General features: G+C 40.0%; 1 pseudogene; it reads right to left on the bottom strand.

Annotated features, from left to right (window-relative positions):
- Positions 1 to 945: 945 nt before the first annotated feature.
- On the bottom strand, positions 946 to 1,751 carry LOC138444186 (mitochondrial carrier homolog 2-like; annotated as a pseudogene).
- Positions 1,752 to 25,458: the final 23,707 nt, after the last annotated feature.

A 25,458-nucleotide genomic window follows, 5' to 3' on the forward strand; every position in this document is an offset into this window, starting at 1 on the left:
ATACAGCCTGAGAATAAGATTTGAAAAAAAAAAAAAAAACCACTTCAAGCTGAATTCAGAACTCATATTCTATCCAGGACCAAATCCCTTGAAATAGCCAGAGCAATAGGTTTTGTTTTTATTTGTTCTTTGTCATGACCTACAATATAAAATGGACGTAAAAGATGCATTTTACAGAATCAGTTCAAAGCAATTCCTCCATAACTGGTGTATAAAAATAGCCAAAGGGAAAAAAAATTTCCTTCAGATCAGAGTGATTGAAAATATATTTCACAAAGAAAAAATTATTTACTTTTGGACTGGCCTAAATCTAAAGTGTGAGGCATCACCACAAAAGAAGAAATAAATTGGTCCCCAAAAGATTCCTAGTAAGGATACGTAGGGTGATCACTTGATGTTCTTCCTTTTCTCTTTTTGCTTTTAGGAGCTTTCTATAAGGGGTCTACAGGCCTAGTGACATATCTTGTTTTCCTTCCATTTCTCTCTTTATAAAAGGCATTTTAAGGCACTTATCATTGCCAACTAATGTTCATTTTACGACACTGTTCTCAGCAGTCATCTTCCACGGATGAGCACTTTTCACTAAGATCATATTCTGCTTAGCTCATCAAAAATATAAGACTTCTTTTTCTTTCTGTCAGACTTCATTTTTCCTGTAAAGTCTACTTCTGTGGTCTTTTTTTTATCACACCTCTGCTTGATTCCTAGATTACATACTGCTGCTTTTGTAATTTATTGTCTTCTCCAGTGTGTATATTGTTCCTAGTTTTGAAGAGGCAAGTCTGGGCACTTTGGCCCAATCCATTTTGATCTCATAGTCTTTTTTTTCTCATTTTCTCATGATCAAATGATTATTTTCAAAGCAATAATATGGAAATCAATATTCTGTCCCATAATTCTGTGCAACTAGGACTATAGAAATGTCACTGTCCCTGCCCCACATCTTCAAATGAACATTCTCAGGTCACAACAGCAAGTCTTCCCAAAGGGTAACTTCTGGAAAAACAAGCTATTTCCTTGGCTCATACTTCCCCCTTTTTGTAGGATGCACCAACCATCTATCCAAGAATATACTGGGGAGCAGAGAGGCATCCACCAAGAAGCCCACAGTGGTTGACAGCCATAAGATTAGAGACAGGCACAAAGGTACAGGTCAACATACTGGCAAAAAATCCATGACAGCTTGGGAGTAACTCTTCATTTCATTCATGGTGGAAACACAAAACATCCTAGGATGCCCTCTTCCTGAGAGATAGTTGCTATGGAGTCACCAAGTCCACAGTACTTGGATTCTCTGCCAGTGAGCTATACCCTAGGTCTCAGAGTGATCACATGGAAGTGATGTGTGATGACTAGCAGCAGAAGCAGCCATCCCCTTTCACACTATCTCCCCGATAACTTGGGCAAAGGAAGATCACACTTCTTTCTGTACATCTCCAGATCCTAATTCCTTAGCCTTGTCACACTCTTGGTAATGCTGTGAAACTTTACCATAGACCACAGTTCCAAGGACCTCTGAACACAGTCTTGGAGTTAAGCCTGTGAACAACCCACACTTTCCATGGAAGATTGCAATATGCTGAGCATAATTAATGAGACTAGGAAGCTGATAGAGTTGCCACCCCAAAATATTTCATCCTGTTGTTGGAGAAAGCAGCTCATACCCTACCTGGAGGAGCAACCGTCATGTACATTAGCGGCTGGGACGGTAAGACCAGGCCCAGGAGCACCTGACTGGCTGGGCCAGCCATGAGGGCGCCCGTGGCCAGATGGACAGACAGAGCCATCAGAAAACCAAACCTGTCCCAAATCATGTGCCAGGGCTGTCAGCTTCACTGCCCTGCCTCCCAGCCATTGTTAGAGTCTTGAATTCCAGTATGCCGCCATGTTTGAGGCAGCCTGAGGACAAGAGCCAGATTCTGTGTGGTGCAACGCCCTATTCACTCATGAGCAGTTGACAGACCCACTACTTTGCCCAGGACACAATCTCAGCAGTTGGCTTCAACTCCTCTACCTGGGAGGAGGAAATGTGGGAGACAAGAAGGCATCATAGGCAAATGATTTTTTTTAAAGATATAGGATAAATAAAAACACTAGAATATAGAAACATTCTCCTCATCAAAAAGAAAGAAACAAAGGCAAAGAGGACTACCTCCACCCTTTTGCTCCTTCTCCATTCCCTCCTCCAAGCCCAGGAGCTGGACTTCCAACCACAGAAATGGAAGAAGGAGGCGCTTGAGTTAGGGGATTGAGCAGGAACTCTGAGGTTGCTGCTTTCCTTCTTGTCACCTTCTTCAGGAGCAGCCTTGAGGGCAGACACTGAGGAGTGCAGCTTAGGTCTGGGGTGATATGCCTGAGACCTGCCCTTTCTACAGGAAAGCTCAGTGGGGTTGGCCAACCGGGGGATTTTCCTTTAAAACACAGCGGGGAAAAAAAAAAAAAAAAACACAGCGGACAGTCATACCGGTTGTTAAAATAAAGCATTTATCAGTTGGTGAAAAGCCATGATCCCAAGCTGTTACTCGAAGCCCTCCCCTTTGCTTCAACTCCTCCACCAACTCCCCATCATCCCAGACTAAAATGTGGGGGAGCAGGTAATGCCTGGCACAGACAGGGGTCACTTCTGATCAGTTAGTATCAGGCTCACACCATTTGAATTATTTTTAATAGCTTCTCTGGTTAAAGCAGAACAGTGACATCTTTAGAGAGGGAATATGAGAAAGATCTTCTCCCTCCAAAAGCACATTTTCAGACTAAATAGTCCACAGTGGCATCTTTGTTTCAAAGTGAATCTTCCTACTTTGGGTTCTGCCTGTGCCTTGTAGAAGGGAGTAGAACTTACTGCATAATTTTTTTAACTTAATTTTTAATTGAAGGATAATTGCTTTACAGAATTTTGTTGTTTTCTGTGAAACATCAACATGAATCAGCCATAGGTATACATATGTCCCCTCCCTCTTAAACCTCCCTCCCATTGTCCTCCCCATCCCACCCCTCTAGGTGGATACAGAACCCCTATTTGGGTTCCCTGAGTCATACAGCAAATTCCCACTGGCTATCCATTTTACATATGGTGATGTCCACAATATTCTCTCCATACATCTCACCATCTCTTCCCTTCTCCCCCGTGTCCGTAAGTCTGTTCTCTATATCTATTTCTCCATTGCTGCCCTGCAAATAAATTCATTGGTACCATCTTTCTAGATTCCGTATATATGCGTTAGTATATGATATTTATCTTTCTCTTTTCTGACTTATTTCACTCTGTATAATGGGCTCTAGGTTCATCCGCCTCATTAGAACTGACTCAAATGTGTCCCTTTTTATGACTGAGTAGTATTCTATTGTGTATATGTACCACCACTGCTTTATCCATTCATCTCTCAATGGACATCTAGGTTGCTTCCATGTTCTAGTTATTGTAAATAGTGCTGTGATGAACACTGAGATACATGTGTCTTTTTCGATTTTGTTTCCTCAGGGTATATGCCTAGGAGTGGGATTGCTGGGCCACATGGTGGTTTTATTTCTAGTTTTTTAAGGAATTTCCATACCATTCTCCATAGTGGCCATATCAATTTACATTCCCACCAGTGCAGAGGGTTCCCTTTCCTCCATACCCTCTCCAGCCTTTATTGTTTGTAAACTTTTTGATGATGGCCATTCTGACCAGTGAGAGGTGATATCTCTTTGTAGTTTTGATCTGCATTTTTCTAATAAAATGAGAGATGTTGAGCATCTTTTCATGTGTTTGTTAGCCATCTGTATGTATTCTTTGGAGAAATGTCTGTTTTGGTCTTTTCCTCGCTTTTTGATGGGGTTGTTTGTTTTTCTGGTATTGACTTGTATAAGCTGCTTGTATGTTTTGGAAATTAAACCTTTGTCAGTTGTTTCATTTGCTATTATTTTCTCCCATTCTGACAGTTATCTTTTCACCTTGTTTATAGTTTTCTTTACTGTGCAAAAGCTTTTAAGTTTAATTAGGTCCCACTCACTTATTTTTGTTTTTATTTCCATTACTCTGGGAGGTGGGTCACAGAGGATTTGCTTTGATTTATGTCATCAAGTGTTCTGCCTGAGTTTAATGTGTTTTCCTCTAAGAATTTTATTGTTTCTGGTTTTACATTTAGGTCTTTAACCCATTTGAGTTTATCTTTGTGTATGGTGTTATAAAGTGTTCTAATTTCTTTCTTTTACATGTAGCTGTCCAGTTTTCCCAGCACCACTTATTGAAGAGGCTATATTTGCCCCCATAAGATATTATTGTATCCTTTGTCAAAAATAAGGTACCCATAGGTATGTGGGTTTATTTCTGGGCTTTCTATCTTGTTCCATTGGTCTATATTTCTGTTTTTGTTGTAGTACCATACTGTCTTGATGACTGTAGCTTTGTAATATAATCTGAAGTCTAGAAGGTTGATTCCTCTAGCTCTATTCTTCTTTCTCAAGACTGCTTTGGCTATTCAGGATCTTTTGTGTTTCCATATGAATTGTGAAATTTTTTGTTCTAGCTCTGTGAAAAATGCCATTGGTAATTTGATAGGGATCTCATTGAATCTGTAGATTTCATTCATTAGTATAGTCATTTTCACAATATTGATCTTCCTACCCAGGAACATAGAATATCTCTCCCATCTATTTATGCCTTCTTTGATTTCTTTAATTTTGTAAATTTCTGTATACGGTTCTTTTGTCTCCTTAGGCAGGTTTATTCCTAGATATTTTATAATTTTTGTTGTAATAGTGAATAGAATTGATTCCTTTATTTCTCTAATGTTTTATTGTTAGTATATAGGAATGCAAGTGATTTCTGTGTATTGATTTTGTATCCCGTAACTTTGCTAAATTCACTGATTAGCATTACTAATTTTCTGATAGTATCTCTAGGGTTTTCTATGTATAGTTTCATGTCATCTGCAAATAGTGAGAGCTTTACTTCTTCTTTTCCAATCTGGATTCCTTTTATTTCTTTTTCTTCTCTGGTTGCCATACTAGAACTTCCAAAACTATGTTGAATAATAGTGGCGAGAGTGGACACCCTTGTCTTGTTTCTGATCTCAGAGGGAATGCTTTCAGTTTTTCACCACTGAGAATAATGTTTGCTGGGGGTTTATCATATATGGCCTTTACTAGGTTGAGGTAGGTTCCTTCTATGCCCATTTTTTTGAAGAGTTTTAATCATAATTGGGTGCTGAATTTTGTCATAGGGTTTTTCTGCATCTATTGAGGATATCATAGAGTTTTTATCTTTTAATTTGTTAATATGGTGTATCACATTGTTTGATTTGTATATATTACAGAATCCTTGCATCCCTGGAATAAACCCAACTTGATCATGGCGTATGAGCTTTTTAATGTATTGTTGAACTCTGCTAAAATTTTGCTGAGGATTTTTGCATCTATATTCATCAGTGATATTGACCTGTAGTTTTCTTTTTTTGTGTTGTCTTTTTCTGGTTTTGGTGTCAGGGTGATAGTGGCCTCATAGAATGAGTTTGAAAGTGTTCCTTCCTCTGCAATTTTTTGAAAGAGTTTTAGAAGGATAGGCGTTAGCTCTTCTCTAAATGTTTGATATAATTCACCTGTGAAGCCATCTGGTCCTGGCCCTTTGTTTTTTGGGAAATTTTTAATCACAGTTTCGATTTCAGTGCTTGTAGTTGGGTTGTTCATGATTGCTGCATAGGTTACCTGGAGATTCTTGGCCTTCTAGCCTAAGAGAGCAAACAAGGGTTCTAGAACCTAAGTAGAAGTAATGTTTAGGAACCAAGAGGTGCATTAAGCTTCAAATTAGGATAATAATAGTTTTGCTAGCCTAGGACTGTTGAATTAAATGAGATAGTGTGGAAAGTGCTTAGCAGAGTGTCCTTAATGCCCATTATATGTACAATAAGTACTATTATTTGAAACAGAGTGCAGACCCAGTTGATGAGATATTGATTTTTAGATATAAAAGGAGGTATTTCTTGAGTTGATGGCTAATGGATTTTCTTTTTCTTTTGAGGACCTTTCTAAGAGCAGAAGTAAACCTATTGACATTCTGCTATTTAAATTTCAAATTTTGATGGACAGAATTATTTTCTGGGCATAGATCTTTTAAGTAATAAGTTTGATATAATTCTGTAGCATTTTCTTGGAATTTCACCAAAGAAATTTAATCAATAAAGTTATCAAATTTAACTAAGGAGTTTGGATTATGTCCACCAGGATCTTCTCATTAACATAAAAATTTCCCCAAACAGAAATATTCTTAAATAGGGAGAAAATATTGTTTAATTTGCCGAGATTATGCTATCATTTAAAATGATTTGGCATTTTATGAAACTGCACTTAACTACAACCAATTACATTGCTTACATAGCTGAAAATAGGTTGGAACTGTAATAGTATCTGGCCTATTGTATGCATGCATGCTCAGTTGCTTTAGTCATGTCTGACTCTTTGCGACCCTGTGGACTGTAACCCGCCAGGCTCCTCTGTCTATGGATTCTCCAAGCAAGAATACTGGAGTGGGTCGCCATGCCCTCCTCCAGGGGAACTTTCCAGCCCGGGGATCGAACCTGTGTCTCCTGTACTACAGGCAGATTCTTTACTGCTGAGCCACCAGGGAAGCCCATCTGGCCTATTACAGACATTCAATATATTTATCTAATTTAGGGATCTTAGAACACTTTATAGTTTTGGAGGTATGTTTCTGCTCCAAATTCCTTATTTATCAAATGAGGCACTGAAACTGCAAAAAGCTGCCTGATGCCTGGGAAAAGCCCATCCTGGCCTCTGGATCTGTAGCCTGGCCCTCTTCCTCTCCTACGCAGTCTATCTTCAGTGACATGAACTGTTTCAAAGTGTGAGAAACTTGTTTATCTTAATCGAAGATAAGCGTTACAGCGAAGCATCATAATCCATGTTGACACACCTCTGAGCCTGGGCTCTTGTTCTTGCCTCTGATTTGCACACTTGGGTCACCTTTCTCCTTTGGCTGACTATGGATGCATGTTCTTCTTCAGGACTCACCTGGAGCATTGCCTCCAGGAAACTGTCCTGATTACCCAGGCTGGGCTGAGTGCCCTTCTTCAGGCCCCATCAAACCTGGACCCAGCTGTGTCATAGCCCTCAGGTTCAGTATAGCTACTTCTTAGGTACTCAGTCTCTGCATTGGTGCTGAATGCTCTGCATTCAGGAAGACTGCTTCCTGAATCCTATTCTGGCCTCTTATCACTTTCCAGCTTGCATCCTCCCCTTATCCTGCATCATGCCCCTGCCTGTATTCCCCCTAAGTTTGTACCACTCCCCAACCTATATCCCTCTCAGCTTTTATTCTCCTAGCCTATACCCCTCCCAACCTCCGTACCCTCAATATATTCCCCATCAAGCAATATAACTCTCCAATAAGTCCATATCCCCAGCCCATATCCCTCCCAGCTTGCATCCCTTCCTATCTCAATGTACCCTAGTTTGCATCTTTCCCCACCAGACTGTGTATACCCACCTAATCCCTCCAGCCTCTATCCCTCTGTGAAAGGAAAAATTCTAAAACAGCTTCCCAGATTCCCAGCCCTTGATATGCACACACCTTCTCCCATGTATTCAGTCCAACTCTAATTTAGGTGGTGCTGTGAAGGGATTTTGCAAATGTAATTGAGGTCCCAAATTGACATTAAAATACAGAGATTATCTGGGTAGGCCTGATCTAATCACATGCAAGCATGCATGCTCAGTCATTTCTGACTATTTTCAAACCCATGGACTGTAGCCCACCAGACTCCTCTGTTCTTGGAATTTTCCAGACAAGAATTTTGGAGTGGATTGCCATTTCCTTCCCCAGGGGATCTTCTGGACCCAGGGATCAAACCTGTGTCTCCTGCATTGGCAGGTGGATTCTTTACCACTGAGCCACCTGGGAAGCCCTGATCTAATCACATGAACCCTTTAAATCTGGGTCTAGAGGTTGGAGACAGAGAAATGAGGGAGATGTGAAGCATGATGGCAAGGATCGACAGATGTCCTCTAGTTGCTAAGAGTGGCTTCTGCCAACAGCCTGCAAGAATAGGGGAGCCTCTGTTCCATAACTACAAGGAACTGAATTCTTCCAACAGCTGTGTGAAACCTGGAAGAGGACCCTGAGCTGTAAAAAGGATTACAGCCCAGCTGACACCTTAGATTTTAACCTTGTCATACCCTGAACAGAAAATTCAGCCACACCATGACTTGGACTTCTAATAAATGGATGCTGTTTTAAGCCACTAAATTTGTGATGATTTGTTACGCAACCATAGAAAACTAACACAACCCCACCCAGCCTGTATCTCCCCAGTGTGTATCCCCCTCAGTCTATATCCCCCACCAGGATGTATCTCCCCAGCTGGAATCATTCTGCAGCCTGTTTTGCAACCCCCGCAACATTGTTTTCCCTGGCCTGTGTTCCTCCCAGCTTGTACGATTCCCCAGCATGCTCCCCATATGTGCTCCCTGCCCACATATACATATGTCTGTCACATGCAACGACCTCATCAATGCAGACACACACACTCCAGTATCCCTAACACCAGCACCAACCCATATGCCCAGCACATCACCCTAAGTGACTCAGCCCAAGGAACACACTGGTCGAATCCACAGTCTACATTACCAGATGGAAATTTTGTCTCCCTTCCAAGTCCAGTGAGCAGGGCTGGGCATCCCAGAAGGAAAACTGGTGTCTCTCCTCCTTTGCTCCCTTCAGCCTCAAGCCAATCATAAGCAGCCAGTCAGCCCTCCAGGTGGCCAAAGGCATTCCCTTTCTAAAGGAAATAAACTGGCCTCAAACCCCCTGGCCAAAATCCTTTCCTCTCTCCTCTCTAAGGATCTGAAATGCCTTTCCTTCAGGAGTATTGCTGACATCCCTTCTTGCTCTGAAGTCCCCACCTCTGTTCCAAGAGCCAAGCCTTCTTTCATCTTCTTTTGGACATTTTTTCCCCCACCAGTGCTATCCCACAACTTACACTTGCAAGATAGTGCCTTCTTAGTCATGTATTCCTCCATATTATATCCTTGTACCTAAACTGAAATTCTCTCTGAAGTGTTTGGGATGAGTGGCATAAGTAGCTAATTGTTGTTGTTGTTTAGTTGCCAAGTCGCATCCAGCTCTTTTTGACCCCATGAACTGTAGCCCATCAGACTCCTCTGTCCATGGAATTTCCCAGGCAAGAATACTGAGTGGAATGTCATTTCCTTCTCCAAAGTATCTTCCCAGCCCAGGGATCGAATCGGCATTTTCCTGCATTGGCAAGATTCTTTACCAGTGAGCCACCTGGGAAGCCCAAGTAGCTAATACCTACCTTCAAAAAGCAAACATTAGGTGAAGAAGATGGACTGTAAGACTAGAAGGATAAATAATTTTATATATAATAACCCCGTGAGGTATAGTTATTACCTTTATTTCATAGGCAAGGAAATTGAGGCTCAGAGAGGTTAAGTAAGTTGTCAAAGGTCACACAGCAAGCAAGCAGCAGAACTGAGATACCAACTCAGGCAGTCTGGCTCCAGAGTCCATCCTCTTGCCTGCTCCACTGAACACTTAGTATATGTCAAAATCCCTGTGCCAAGCAGAGTATGTGTATGATCTACGCAAAAAAGGAGAAGGAGAGAAAGCAGAGATAACTGTGTGCTGAAGTGATAGAGAAATTTCCCACAGAGCAGTGCGGCTTGAGCTAGCATGACAGGAAACTTAGGACTCAAGGTTACAAGGGTAGGGTGTTCAAGTCGGGGGAATGGGATCAGCTAGGCCTAGGAGTGAGAACATACATTTTCTGGTACCTTAATTTGCATAGGAGAGTCATAGGAAATAAAGCTGGAGAACAGATTGCTTAAATAAATAAATCTGGAGACCAGTCTTAACTACTGGACCACTAGGGAAGTCCTCTGTGTCATATTCTTATTCCCTGCCCACCCCTCCAAAAAAAAGTTAAAATAATGTGTTAGATTAAATGTCATCAGCAAAATGCTTGCATGCGTGCTGAGTCGATTCAGTCGTGTCTGACTCATTGCAACCCTATGGACTGTAGCCTGCCAGGCTCCTCTGTCCATAGGATTCTCCAGGCAAGAATACTGGAATGGACCTCCCAGGGATCTTCCCAACCCAGGGATCAAACCCATGTCTCTTATGTTTCCTGCATTGGCATTACCTCTCCTGCATTACCACTACTGCCACCTGGGAACCCCCCATCAGCAATATCCCTTTCAGCAAACTCTCAAAACATGGAAGAGGCCCATAGCTGTTAGTTCCCTTTCTATTTCCTCAGTGGGCAGCAAGAAGGAAGCAGTGGAGGTAACAGGATTTTTCATCAGGCAGCCGGGCCAGGCCCAGGACCAGGGACACCAAGAGAAGGCAAGGCCTGGAGAATAAGGCTGGGTCCCAGGGTGCCGGTGACATGCCTTCACAGCTGGCGAACAGCTTGCTGGGATCAACCTGCAGCGCTTGTTCACAGATGTTCATAGAGAGGTGAATGGAGTCAGAAGTGGGCCCCAGCGGAGGTATCAAACACCTAAGAGGACATGGAAAAGGAAGGGAGTTTAAACAGGAAGTATGTGTATAGAGGGAGGGAACGGGGATGAGGAGGGATTTTGGAGTGGGGTTTACAAAGTGCTGAAGGCAAGTGCTTTCAATTAAAAAAAAAAAAAAAAGCCAAAATTGGAAAATCTTTGTCCTGGGACCAAGATTCAGGGACAGCCTCCCCTGAGGAAACTGGTGAGAAAAGGACCAGGGTTTGGTGACAAAACAAAGACCCAGTTATAAAAACTGGGATAGAAAATGGGAACAAGGTTGGAGCTGGGTGACAAGATCAGAGCAGGAGGAACAGCTGTGACCTGGTGCTGAGTCGCTGTGACCTGATGCTGAGTCAGTGGAAGACAGACCTGATTGGACCCAGGCTTGAGGGCACAGATGGAAGTCCGGAGCCCTAGCTGTGAGCTGGGGCGGACAGTGAGAGCAGGAACCTGAGTACTGAAAGGGAAAGGGCAAACATTCGATGGAATCTTGCAGACAGGTTCTCCCAGGCAATAGCAGATGACAAATTCTTTTCACCATTTTTGCCTGTCACTCATCTGGGGGGAGCCTGTTAAAAATGCTAGTGGCCAGCGCTCCTCAGACTTAACGAATTAGAATCTTTATTGGTAGGGACAAGTCATCTGGATCGGGGGAATCTGATGCACACTAACGCTGGAAACTGAGAGGTTTAGATTCTAGATTTCAGAAGGATAGTCTTCCTTACCTTGATTCTGAATTTTTGTATTTGTTTCCCCCCCTACCATCTAAAGAAAGTAACTTGCCTCTAATAACCACATGCAGTTCAGACTGAGGTAGGTTCAAATAGATTCTTTTTGATGTGGCAAAATATATATAAGATAAAACATACCATTTTAAACATCTTTAAGTGTAAAATTCAATGATATCAAATTATGTTGTGCAACCGTCACCACTATTTCTTTTCTTTTTCATCACTGCTAACAGAAATTCTGTACCTTTTAACCAATGATTCTCTATTTCACCTGCCCCCAACTCAACTCTGGTAAGCTCTAATCCACTTTCTGCCTCCACAGTTTTGACTGTTCTAGATATTTCATGTAAGTAGAATCATACAGTATTTGTATCTGGCTTCTTTTGCTTGGCATAATGTTTTCAAGGTCCATCCGAGTTGTAACATATATCAGAACTTCATTTCTTTCTATGGTTGAACAATATCCCATTGTAGGTATATCATGTTTTATTTACCCATTCATCTGTTTATGGGCACTTGGGTTCTTTCCACTTTTTGGCTATTGTGAATAATTCTTCAATCAACATTATCATGTAGGTATCTGACTGAATGACTCTTTTCAGTAGTTTGAGAATATTCTGAGGAGTAGAATTGCTGTGGTAATATGCTAGGTTACATGTGTTTAACTTTTTGTTGTTGTTCAATCATTCAGTCGTGTCTGACTCTGCAACCCCACAGACTGCAGCATACTAGGTTTCCCTGTCCTTCCCTATCTCCCAGAGCTTGCTCAAACTTACGTCCACTGAGTTTTTAGGGAACTGCTAAACTGTTTTCCACAGAGGCTGCACCATTTTACATTTCCATCAGCAATGTACTATGGTTCCACTTTTTCCACATCTTGAATAACATTTGTTTTCTAGTTTTTAAATTATAATTATCTTAATAGGTGTGAAGTTGTACCTCTTTGTAGTTTTAATTTGCATGTCTACAGTGACTAATGATGTTGACATCTTTTCACATGTTTACTAGCTATTTGTATACCTTCTCAGGGGAAATGCCTATTTAACTCCTTTGCCCACTTTTAAATTGGGTTGTTTGTCATTTTGTTGTTGAGTTGTAGGAGTTGTTTACATACTGTGTATTTTAAATCCTTGTGAGATATATGATTTGCAAATATTTTCTCAAATTATATAGGTTGTCTTTCACTTTCTTGATGCCTTTTGATGGACAAGAGTTGTCAGTGTTAATGACGTCCAGTGCATCTAATTTTTAAAATTGTTGCTTATGCTTTTGGTGTCAAATTAAGAATTCAGTGCCAAATCCAAGGTCATCAAGGTTTACTCTGTTTTCCTCTGAGTTTTATAGGTTTTCCCTTATATTTAGGTTATTGATCCATTTTTCATTAATTTTTATATATGGTATGAGGTAGGGTGGTTCAGCCTCATTCTTTTGCATGTAGAAATCCTGCTGACCCAGAACAGTTTATTGAAGAGATTATCCTTTCCCTATTGAATAGACTTGCTGCCTTTGTCAAAGATTAATTGGTCATATTATTACTGTTCAATGGGTATAGAGTTTCAGATTTGCAAGATGAAAAGAGTTTAAAGATGGATGGTGGCAATAGTTGCTCAACAATGTGAATATACTTAATGTCACTAAACTGAATACTTAAAAATGGTTAAGATAGATTTTATATCACATATATTTCACTACACTTTTTAAAAGTAAATTGACCATAGATGAATGGGTTTATTTCTGAACTCTTAATTCTGTCCCACTAGTCTATACGTCCATGGGGTCGCAAAGAGTCAGACACAACTAAGTAACTGAACTGACCAACTGACTGAGTCTATACATCTATCCTTATGCTAACAGCACACTGTTTCAATTACTGTCACTTTTAATAAGCTTTGAAATTGGAACGTGTGATTACTCCAATTTTGTTCTTTTTCAGAATTGTTTTGGCCTTTTAGGTCCCTTGCAATTGCATATGAATGTAAGGACCATCTCTTTCATTTCTGCAAACAGTTTTGGAATTTTGATAGGGATTGTATTGAATCTGTAAATAGGGGTATTACTATCTTAACAATATTTAAGTTTTCTAATCCATGAATACAGAATGTCTTTCCATTTATTTCAGTCTTCTTTCTTCTTTCTTTCAGAAATGTTTTGTAGTTTTCAGCTAGGGTAGGTTCTTAAACTATAATGTTTTTCTTCCCTTGCTTAGTATGACACACTTCAGATCAAATCAGAAAAGAGTAAAACTTACAGGAAGGCAATCAATATTTTCTTCATTTCGTTGGCACCCACCTATGAGAAAGAAAAGACTTATAGATCACTCAGTATTAAATGAGCATTTATTGACAATTCTTTCTATTTTGAGCCCTGAACTAGGTGCTGGTTTCCATAAGTTTAAAATAGTATGAGTATCAGGTTGAAATCCAAACAGTGATGCTATAATGGGAAATACTACAAAGCAGCCTTGGACAGAAAGCCGAGGGAACAGAAGCACAGCAGAGCTAAGGTCTGTAAGGAGTGTCAGAAAGAGGCTTTGAAGGTGAAGTGAAATTTTGCCAGCCAGAAAAGGGGAATGAAGACAACATTTGAGGGTGAGGATGTGAACCACAGCATGGGGCAAGGCAAGTTCAGGAAACGCTAAGGATAGCTGCTCATTTGAACAATTGTTAAAAAAAGAAAAAATAAGGCACATTGTGTGTGCTAGGTTGCTTCAGTCATGTCCAACTCTGTGTGACCATATATATGGACTGCAGCCCACCAGGCTCCTCTGTCCATCAGATTCTCCAGGAAAGAATAGTGCCTTCCTCCAGATGATCTTCCTGACCCAGGGATTGAACCTGTGTCTCTTACATCTACGTGCGTTGGCAGGCACGTTCTTTACCACTGGCACCACCTGGGAAGCCCCTAAGGCACATAATCTGTTAATATATTCCTTTCAAAAAAGATGATGGATTTTATTTTATTTTTGGCCATGTATCACAGGATATGGGATCTTAGTTCCCTGGCCAGGCATCAAACCTGAGCCCCCTGCAGTGAAATGGCAGAGACTTAACCACTGGACAGCCAGGGACGTCCCAAGATGATGCATTTCAAAAGTGAGGAATAGAATAAAGGCTACACAGTAAATAACAGTATTTTCATCAATGTTAATTTCTTGATTTTGATACTTGTACTGTGGTTAGGGGACTTCCCTGGTGGCTCAGATGGTAAAGCGTCTGTCTACAATGTGAGAGACATGGGTTCAATCCCTGGGTTGGGAAGATTCCCTGGAGAAGGAAATGGCAACCCACTCCAGTACTCTTGCCTTGAAAATCCCATGGACGGAGGAGCTTGGTGCAGGCTACCATCCATGGGGTCGCAAAGAGTCGGGCACGACTGAGCGACTTCACTTCACTTCACTATGGTTAGGAGAGACAATGTTTTAGGAGGTACACACTGAAGTATTTAAGCGAAGGGGGCACCCTTTAGCACAAGTTACTTTCAAATGGTTCAGGGAAAATAATATGTTTGTATATAGACAGAAAATCATAAAGTAAAAATGGCAAAATGCCAACAAGTAGAGAATCAGAGTGAAGGGTGTGGAAGAACTTTTGTGCTGTCCTTGCAACTTTCTTATAATTCTGAAATTAATTTAAAAAAAATCTTCCCCCAAAAGTAATGATGTCTCTTCTCTACAATACAAATGGAGTTGTGAAAAAAAAAAAGAACAAGTTCTGTTTAAAATGTTTTTATATACATAGAAAAATATCTGAAAAGACACCAAACTACCTATCAGTGAGTACTTCTAAAGAGTAGAAGTAGGTTGAGAAAAGGAGTATTTAAATTTACTTTATACATCTTTGTATTGCAACTATTTTATTAAGAACATGTGTTAATTTTGTAATTAAAACTAAAATCACAGAAGACATTTTAAAAGACCTGGGGGTAATAATTAATGGCTGAGGAACACTTTTCTATTGTATGATAATAGGGAAAGGGTGGTAAGAAAAAATATTTTTTAATAAAGAAAAATACATACATCAAAACATACATAAAAATCAGCAAATAGATGTGATGAGAGTGGTTTTTATGTCCCTGAGAAGCTTTTCTTCAGAAACTGAGAAGTCAAAAATCTTACCACGTTGTTCTCCCTGTTAAATGCTCCATTGGTAAGGAAAATCAAAGAAACTCTCCTAGTAATTTAAGCAAAAAGCCTACATCTTCACCTTAATTACTGCCTACATTTGCAGAAGCCAAGGTTGTTTTTGTTCATTTGACAACTTCTGTGGGATGACAAAAAAAATAAAATAAAATTACAGCCTGTTGTATTTTTCTAAGCCCACCCGAATGATCAAACTGAATTAAATACTCACTAGAATCACTAGAATCTTTAAAAAAGAGAGAAGTTCCATTTAGTATATGTATAGATGAAAAGGGAAATATAAAAATGACACCAGTAAGCCATTACCCAATATCCTGCTTCTGGCCCCAGAATAGAAAGACCACTAACTCACACTTTCCCCAGGGTTAGAAGTGGCTCAAAACAGAAGTGATGTAAAGTGTCCTAAACCAAGGCCATGGATATGCTTCATCTGCTCAGTTCGAGAGAGGACCAAAGGAGGTAGGTTAAGTCTTGGGCATCAGCCTCTGCGGAATATTGAATGGCAAGCTCAGAAGGCTCAGATCGTCGGGGTTCAGTCTATTTTCTCCCAATTCCTCCCACTGCTGAATACCATTGTCCTGGTCCCTCAGCCCCAAGGGCATAGGCTTATCTGTTGCTGTCCTGGGTTGTTAACTCCCAAGACTCAGTAGAGGAGAGGACTGTCTTGAGTAATCTGTCCTACTTGTGATTCTTTTAATAAACGAGGACATTCTTCTGGTTGGATTCTTTTGTATCCAAGGACAACATCTTTCAACTATTGATACATTTTAAACTAAAATATGCTCAGTATATAAACTCTGGATATGAATATGACATAGGTTTCTTCTTTAGTAAAAGGAAAAGTTATAGAAGCTCCCCAATCACAGGTTGAAAACTACCTCACTTTTTAAAATTCTAAATCCCAAATTTAATGATTGCAAATTTACTTTTTAAAGATATTTACCTTGAAGCTTGAATATTCATCTATTTATTCAAAATTATTTATTATCACTGTGATTTTCAATAAAACATATTTCCTCCCTTAAGAATCATATACACTAATAAGCTTTTTTTTTTTTACTTTTAAAAAGAGACCAATAAGAAATCACCTAAATATATCATCTTCAGCTTAGTTCAGTTCAGTCATTCAGTTGTGTCTGACTCTTTGCGACCCCATGGACTGCAGCATGCTAGGTTTCCCTGTCCATCACCAACTCCTGGAGGTTACTCAAACTCATGTCGATTGAGTCGGTGATGCCATCCAACCATCTCATCCTCCGTCATCCCCTTCTCCTCCTGCCTTCAATCTTTCCCAGCATCAGGGTCTTTTCAAATGAGTCAGTTCTTCACATCAAGTGGCCAAGTATTGGAGTTTCAGCTTCAGCATCAGTTCTTCCAATGAATTTTCAGGACTGATTTCCTTTAGGATGGACTGGTTGGATCTCCTTACAGTGTAAGCGACTCTCAAGAGTCTTCTCCAGCACCACAGTTCAAAAGCATCAGTTCTTCAGCGCTCAGCTTTCTTTATAGTTCAACTCTCACATCCATACACGACTACTGGAAAAACCATAGTTTTGACCAGGTGGACCTTTGTTGGCAAAGTAATGTCTCTGCTTTTTAATATGCTGTCTAGGTTGGTCATAACTCTTCTTCCAAGGAGAAAACGTCTTTTTTACCAGTTAGATAATATATTGTTTTGGGCAAGTTTGCTGAGTGACACACACACACAGACACACATACACACAACAATAGAATCTTGCTCACAAAGAATTGTCTTGTATTGGTGACACTAAATTCAACTTCATTTTGCACTACACTGTATGTAGGTATCTAGCCATTTTATATTTTATTCTCCTGAGATCACTTAATTTTGACAGCATTTAATTTGTCTTAAGGTATATTCTGAACCAGAATAAATATTGGATAAATACTGTCCTCACTAAAAAAAGAAATGCTAAATCTCAGGTCATACTGTAGAACAATTGAAATAAAAGTCATATTTTAGCAAAAAAAAAAAATAGTATCCTCACTGACATATTACAAAGCAACAGAAAGCAGTTCTGAGCAATAGCATTGAAAGGAAGCTCATGTGTTTTCCTTCCTCAGGTTAGCTCTTGACAGAATTTCAGAAGTACCATTTTAAAAATTGTAGCCATTGAGATAACCATCTAACCACTCTTAAAAAGCTGGATCTCTGTATTCTTTCTTTTCAAAAATGTATCCGAGGTGGATCAGAAATTAAGTGTATGACACCATAAATGTATCAGAAAAAAATGGGTAAATTTTTTTATAGTCTTGCATTATGGAAATATTGTCTAGATATTACAGTTATTCCAGAAGCCATAAAATGATAAAATAGTTCACATAAAAATTGCAATTCTTAAAGGTAAAAATTACTTTAATAGACTTGAAAGAAAAACTAAGAAAAATATTTGCAGCAAACATGACATAAAAGGACTGATTTGTTTAATAAACAAAGAGCTCTTATAAAAATACAAGCAGTGATGAAATCAAGGAGGAACTGGGAGGTTGACAGGCTATTTCCATTCCCTGTTCTCTACTCTTTGATAAGGACAATTGACTTTTCTCAGTCTTACGTAAAGTACTGTGCAATCACAATTGCAAGCAAGGTCCTTAGCTTTAACCTTTCCAACAAAGTTTCTTACCTTTGAGCTCTTCCTATATAGATATTCTGGTGTTGCCACTAGTAAGATATCACTCAGTAAAATAGTTAGCAAAAACATAAATAGGCAATATAAAATAACCACATGTGGTTTTTAATACCAATCATTATTATAAAAAATTATATTAAAAAATCATGCAATACCATTTTTTGTCTATCAAATAAGCAAAGAATAAAAAGATGATACCTTGTGCTTGAGAAGGTGAGAAAATGGGCATTCTTATTTACAGCTGGTGGGAGTGTAAATTGGTACAATTTTGGAGGATACATAAAGGGTATATCTATCTATATAGATAGATACTGAAACAGAACTAGCAATTCCACTTCTAGAAATTTATCCCATAGATATACTTGTCCATGTTCACAAACATTCAGGGATGTTCATTAGCTTTTGATAATAGTGGAAAGCTAAAAATAACCTAAATGTCAACAAAAAGTCTCTGAAAAAAAAGAGACTATAGCTATTAAAAAGAGAGAGGTGAGAGTATATTACAGACTTAGATTTCCAAGTTATGTGAAAAATAAGTTTTAGAACCAGTGATCACATTTGTGTAAAATAATGTGTATGTATCTATACATATGTGGGAAGAAAGAGCACATTTTACATATTTCTGTACATATGAATATATTCCAAGAAATAAATGTTAATAAAAGATGTGGTATGGACCTAACAGAAGCAGAAGATATTAAGAAGAGGTGGCAAGAATACACAGAAGAACTGTGCAAAAAAGATCTTAACGACCAAGATAATCACAATGGTGTGATCACTCACACTCACCTAGAGCCAGACATCCTGGAATGTGAAGTCAAGTGGGCCTTAGGAAGCATCACTACAAACAAAGCTAGTAGAGGTGATAGAATTCCAGTTGAGCTATTTCAAATCCTACAAGATGAGGCTGTGAAAGTGCTGTACTCAATATGCCAGCAAATTTGGAAAATTCAGCAGTGGCCACAGGACTGGAAAAGGTCAGTTTTCATTCCAATCCCAAAGAAAGGCAAAGCCAAAGAATGTTCCAACTACTGCACAATTGCACTCATCTCATATGCTAGTAAAGTAATGCTCAAAATTCTCCAAGCCAGGCTTCAGCAATATGTGAACCATGAACTTCCAGATGTTCAAGCTGGTTTTAGAAAAGGCAGAGGAACCAGAGATCAAATTGCCAGCATCTGCTGGATCATCGAAAAAGCAAGAGAGTTTCAGAAAAACATCTATTTCTGCTTTATTAACCATGCCAAAGCCTTTGACTGTGTGGATCACAATAAACTGTGGAAAATTCAGAAGGAGATAGGGATACCAGACCACCTGACCTGCCTCTTGAGAAACCTATAGCAAGCAACAGTTAGAACTGGACATGGAACAACAGACTGGTTCCAAATAGGAAAAGGAATATGTCAAGGCTGTATGTTGTCACCCTGCTTATTTAACTTAATGCAGAGTACATCATGAGAAATGCTGGGCTGGAGGAAGCACAATCTGGAATCAAGATTGCCGGGAGAAATATCAATAACCTCAGATATGCAGATGACACCACCCTTATGGCAGAAAGTGAAGAGGAACTAAAAAGCCTCTTGATGAAGGTGAAAGAGGAGAGTGAAAAAGTTGGCTTAAAGCTCAACATTCAGAAAACTAAGATCATGGCATCCAGTCCCATCACTTCATGGCAGATAGATGGGGAAACAGTGGAAACAGTGGCTAACTTTATTTTGGGGGGCTCCAAAATCACTGCAGATGGTGATTGCAGCCATGAAATTAAAAGACACTTACTCCTTGGAAGGAAAGTTATGACCAACCTAGACAGCATATTAAAAAGCAGAGACATTACTTTGCCAACAAAGGTCCGTCTAGTCAAGGCTATGGTTTTTCCAGTAGTTGTGTATGGATGTGAGAGTTGGACTGGGAAGAAAGCTGAGCACTGAATAGTTGATGCTTTGAACTGTAGTATTGGAGAAGACTCTTGAGAGTCCCTTGGACTGCAAGGAGATCCAACCAGTCCATCCTAAAGGAGATCAGTCCTGGGTGTTCATTGGAAGGACTGATGTTGAAGCTGAAGCACGAATACTTCGGCCACCTGATGTGAACAGCTGACTCATTTGAAAAGACCCTGATGCTGGGAAAAATTGAGGGGAGGAGGACAAGGCCACGACAGAGGATGAGATGATTGGATGGCATCACCGACTCAATGGACATGGTTTTGGGTGGACTCCGGCAGCTGGTGATGGACAAGGGAGGCCTGGTGTGCTGCGGTTCATGGGGTCTCAAAGAGTCAGACACGACTGAACGACTGAACTGAACTGAAAAGATGTTTTTATCTTTTGGACTTAAAAAAAGGTGATTGAATATTGTCAAAAACTACAAAGCATCTTTGAATTTTTCCATAAAAATAAAATTACATTTGGAAAAAAATTTAGTGTTTAAGACAAAACATCTGCCAAGTGTATTTAGTTTGACATTTTTTCGTGTCCTGTTTACCAAACTAGAAACAAACTTCGAATCAGTTAACTGATATAATTAGAAAGAAGTGCTACCTCAGAATGATATGTTTAATGATATATTTGCACTGTGGAATACATTGATCTATAAATGCAAAAAAGACTACAGCCAGGAGAAGTGTGTAGAGTTAAGCAGCATGATGCTCACTGAGATAGCCCAGTTCTCCTTAGTTATCTTCCCCATTGCCTTCTCTCATATGCAAGAGAGAATAATAGTGCAAACATCAAAACTATTTATCTCTGGGAAGTCTAAAACTAGGTGGTCCTGAAAGACTGTGTTCACCATACTAAGAAATCTAGAATTTGTTCATGATAACCATTAAGCAGTTTTAAGTAAGAGGACGGCATGATCAGGATTGGGTTTTACAAAAATCTCTTGGGCAGCACTGTGAGAAATGGGAAGGAGAAGGACAATATTTAAGGTAGAAAATTGCAGTAACATAGGAAAAGGATGATGAGTACTTCTGGTTTTTAAAGAACATATCAAGTTACAAATGAGGACACTGGTCCTCTGGTTGGACCCTGAGGCCCCGGGAGGAACTCTGGAGGACAGTGCTGAGGCAGTTTATGGAAGCCTTTGGCAGTGATGGTCAGGCCCTTGGAGGCAAAGGCAATGACAAGGAGTGGTACTGGTTATACAAGGTGGCCCACTTGGCCAAAGCTATGGAGGTTACTTCCCTGAAGGACATTTCTTCCCTTTGCCCATCTTAAGAGTCTGAGGTTTTTTCACTCCTTCCCAGGGAAATCCCTCAAGGTCCTGAAAGTCTTGTCCATTCTGAAACAGATCCAGGGAAGTAAATGATTGAGGTTGAAGGAATTTGTGACCACTGGGTTGATCTGGCAGTCCAAATGCCCCAAGAAAGTGAAACTATCATCCATGGTGCCATCATTCTGACCAAACCACCTTAATTCTGTGAGATGAAGCAACTGTAGGGAAAAACAAAATCAATAAGTGCTTTATTCTTGCCAGGATATTCTCTTTGCAAGGTGACAGGGCGCTGGGTCTCATTAGGGACACATCTTATTCTTGCTTCTAAAACAACTTACACTATCTCTCTGCTCTTGTGCCTAAGACACTGCTGCTAATGACTGATGTGGACAACTGCTGTAACCCTGCTAAGAGCTGTACTTCTACTTGAGCAACTTTGCTAAAGCCATCTTTCATGCCATCTCCAAGTCCTGCAGCTATCAGACCCCTGAACTCTGCAATAAGATTGGATTCGCCAAATTTAACTCTCAGGGATTTAGTGATCATATAGACTCAAGTGACAGTGCAAAGAACCCAGAGACTCCTTCTGTGGCTACCATGTTCAGTTCTTGTAGTAAAAGCAAAAGTAAAGAGAAGAGTGAGAAAGATAATGAAGATCTGAACTAATCTGAACTACTAGTGCAGTAGTAGTAGCAAGGATAGAGAAAGGGTAACAGACTGAGATATACAGGAAGGAGAAATCATAGGCCTTCATGACTGACTGAATGTAGGAAGTAAGAGGGAGGGAGACGTTGAGAATGATTACTTTGTGTTTCCAGTTTCAGTTCAGTTCAGTCGCTCAGTCGTGTCTGACTCTTTGCGACCCCATGAATCGCAGCACGCCAGACCTCCCTGTTCATCACCATCTCCCAGAGTTCACTCAGACTCACGTCCATCGAGTCGGTGATGCCATCCAGCCATCTCATCCTCGGTCGTCCCCTTCTCCTCCTGCCCCCAATCCCTCCCAGCATCAGAGTCTTTTCCAATGAGTCAACTCTTCTCATGAGGTGGCCAAAGTACTGGAGTTTCAGTTTCCAGTTTAGGCTCCTAGAAAGGAGGTCTTTCAAAATGATAAGAAAAGCAGGCTTTGGAGCCACTTTTCAAGAGATTACAAATAGTTAAGTTTGGGACATACAGCATTTAAGACGGTTGAAAGACATACACCAAGATCAACATGTAGTTGGATAATATAGCTTTTAAACTCAGGCAATAGTATTGGGCTGAAGGTACAGATTGTTGGAGAGTGGGTAGGTGGGTAGGCATGATTATAAGATGGTAAATGAAGCTGTTGAGAAAGAGATGACTCAGGGAGAGTGTGTAGATCTAAGAAGAGAAGTGAGCTAAAGATAACAATTCTTGAGACAAATGGTAGAGAATTTGCATTAAGGGGTAAATAGAATAACAGAAGTCTCCAAAGAAATACACATAAAATATGTTATAAATATTATATATATGTATATATATAATGTATGTATTATGCTATATATTGTATAACATATATAGGGCATATGTCATATAACATAGAGCATAACATATATAGGGCATTACTATAGAAGCTAAAAGAAGAGAAAGCTTCAAGAATTGTTAGTTATGCCTATGATTTATTTGAAGCCAAAATTTTGAAGTACTAGGACCCCCAAAATTTTTTTTTGACCATGCCACCGGCTTGTGGGATCTTAGTTCCCTGACCAGGAACTGACCCAGGTCCTTGGCAGTGAAAGCACCAAGTCCTAACCACCGGACAACTAGGGAATTCCTTAGGGCCCCTGATTCTAATGTTTCTGTGGAAAGAACTCTTGGCTTTATAATAATCCACTTCTTGATGCAGTTCCCAAGAATATGTTCTGGGGAAAACAGGAGCCTATATAGACTTGCTCTTTTTTAATTGATAAATTCTCTCTATTAATTGATAAACAGATAAGTTTCACATTTATATTTGTGCATTCTATACATGTTAATATATATTATACATGGAGGGAATTCTTAAGTCTTAAAACTATTAACAAAATTTTGAATACATAATTCTAAAACCAATTCCAAAAAAAAAAAAACATTTTGAAAACTTGAAGAGAAGTGATGTATGTTAAAAATTGAGATGTGTCCATTGGATTTACCAACTAAAATCACTGATGTGTTAAGCAAGAGCAATCTTGGTCAAATGGCAAAATCTATACTGCAATGAGGTAAGGAAGGGAAGTTAAGGCATATGGTTGTTGCTAGAGAAGACAATAGGCTGAGAGATGATTTTCTTTTTGGGAAAGATGCTGCTAAGACAAAGAATAAGCTTCCCAGGTGGTGCTAGTGGTAAAGAATTCACCTGCCAGTGCAGGGGACTTAAGAGATGCGGGTTTGACCCCTGGGTCAGGAAGATCCATCCCCTGGAGGAGGAAATGGCAACCCACTCCAGTATTCTTGCCTGGGAAATTCCATGCACAGAGGAGCCCAGTGGGCTACAGTGCATGGGATGGCAAAGAGTCAGACACGACTGCGCGCACATGCATGTGCACGCTGAGAAAGAGAAGGAGGCAGATAATTGAAGAAGCATGCCAGCAAAGAGGAGGGGGATGAGGTCCAGAGCCCAGCTGGAGGGATTAACTTTGGAAAAAAGAAGGGCTGTCACAGCCTCTTTCCCATGATAAGCAGAAAGTCATGCAAATGTATTTCTATGAGATATCCACCACTCACTAAAACTTTGTGATACAAAGCTTCTTGGTGCTGGAGTTCCAAATCAGATGGAGAGTAGGCATCTGCAATGCTGTAAGAGGTGACAAGCAAACTCTCTCCCTGGGTCATCCCATTTCACAACTTTGGTAACTACCACATCTCACATGTTCAGCAATGTCAAAAGCAGAGTGAAAACCAAGTCATTAATGTTCCTTAGTTGAGGTATAATTTACTCAGTCAGTATCATAAAATATTTATTAAGGTAAATATCATCCAATGCACCAGTTTTAAATATACACTTAAATGATTTTTAGTAAATGTATCAAATTATGCAAGTGTCACTGTTACCAAATCAAACCTGGGTCTCCTTGCCCATGCACAGTAAAACCAGTCTACTAATACCAGACTGTGGAAGGAAGTGAAGTGAAAATCACTCGATCATGTCCAACTCTTTGTAAGCCCATGGACTATACAGTCCATGGAGTTCTCCAGGCCAGAACACTGGAGTGGGTAGCCTTTCCCTTCTCCAGAGTGGTGAAGGAAAGTACATTGTGTATTGCAAGGCCAACCAAAGAGTATGGACAGCTAACAATCAAGAGACCTAAACTCTCCAGTGGAGGGAGAAAGTGGGAGGGCACGTGATCAGCTTGTGCACAGTTCTCTGATTGGTTAATGATGAGGTAACAGGGTGATGTGTCCCAGGGATTAACACCATCAGTCCTCAGGCTCCAGCCAGTCTGGGGTCTACCTGTTCTTCAAGCAGATGGCCTCTTCCCTCTGGTGGGGGTTTTAGTATGTGTAAAACAACTCAGAAATGTGTTAGACACTATCTGTGTCCTTCAGGGAGGGACTAAAGAGTCTCTGACTCTACCATTTGGCTGTTCTATTTGTTCAAATTGTTACCAGTTCTTCTTACCCAACTGCTATCGAATATTATTACAAGTTCACATTCTTCAGGTCATTAATTCTTGACCCAGCATTTTGTGACTGAGGGTAGGCCTGGAAAACTTAAGTTTTTCTACAAACAAGAGGCAAGCAGAGGCTAAGGCCCATTTTCAGCTAATCCCCATTTCGACACCAGCCCTATGCAACTACAAATCTATTTTTCATGCCTATAGATTTGCCTTTTGGGACATTTTATATAAATCATACCATATGGTTTGGGTGATCTTTTTGGCTGGCTTCTTTCACTCAGTATAACTGACTTTTAGGCTTATCTCTGTTGTAGCATGAACCAGCAGTTCACTCCTTTTTTATTGCTGAGTAGTATTCCTTTGTATGGCCACACTACATTTTGCTTAACTATTCACCAGTTGAACATTTCCTACATTGCTTTTGCTTCCCCCTTTGACCCTGAGTGACAGAACCTAGACTGACAGTTTTCTCTTAGTTCTTTCAATATGCCTGTTTACAATTTTAGAGTGTGAAGCTAGGCTTTGCCAACTTTTTGGTGAAGGATAAAGTAAGCTGGGGGGAACTGGTGAAGATAAAGATATTGTGATCA

The sequence above is a fragment of the Ovis canadensis genome, chromosome 7 (genome assembly GCF_042477335.2).
Source record: "Ovis canadensis isolate MfBH-ARS-UI-01 breed Bighorn chromosome 7, ARS-UI_OviCan_v2, whole genome shotgun sequence".
NCBI classification, from domain to species: Eukaryota; Metazoa; Chordata; class Mammalia; order Artiodactyla; family Bovidae; genus Ovis; species Ovis canadensis.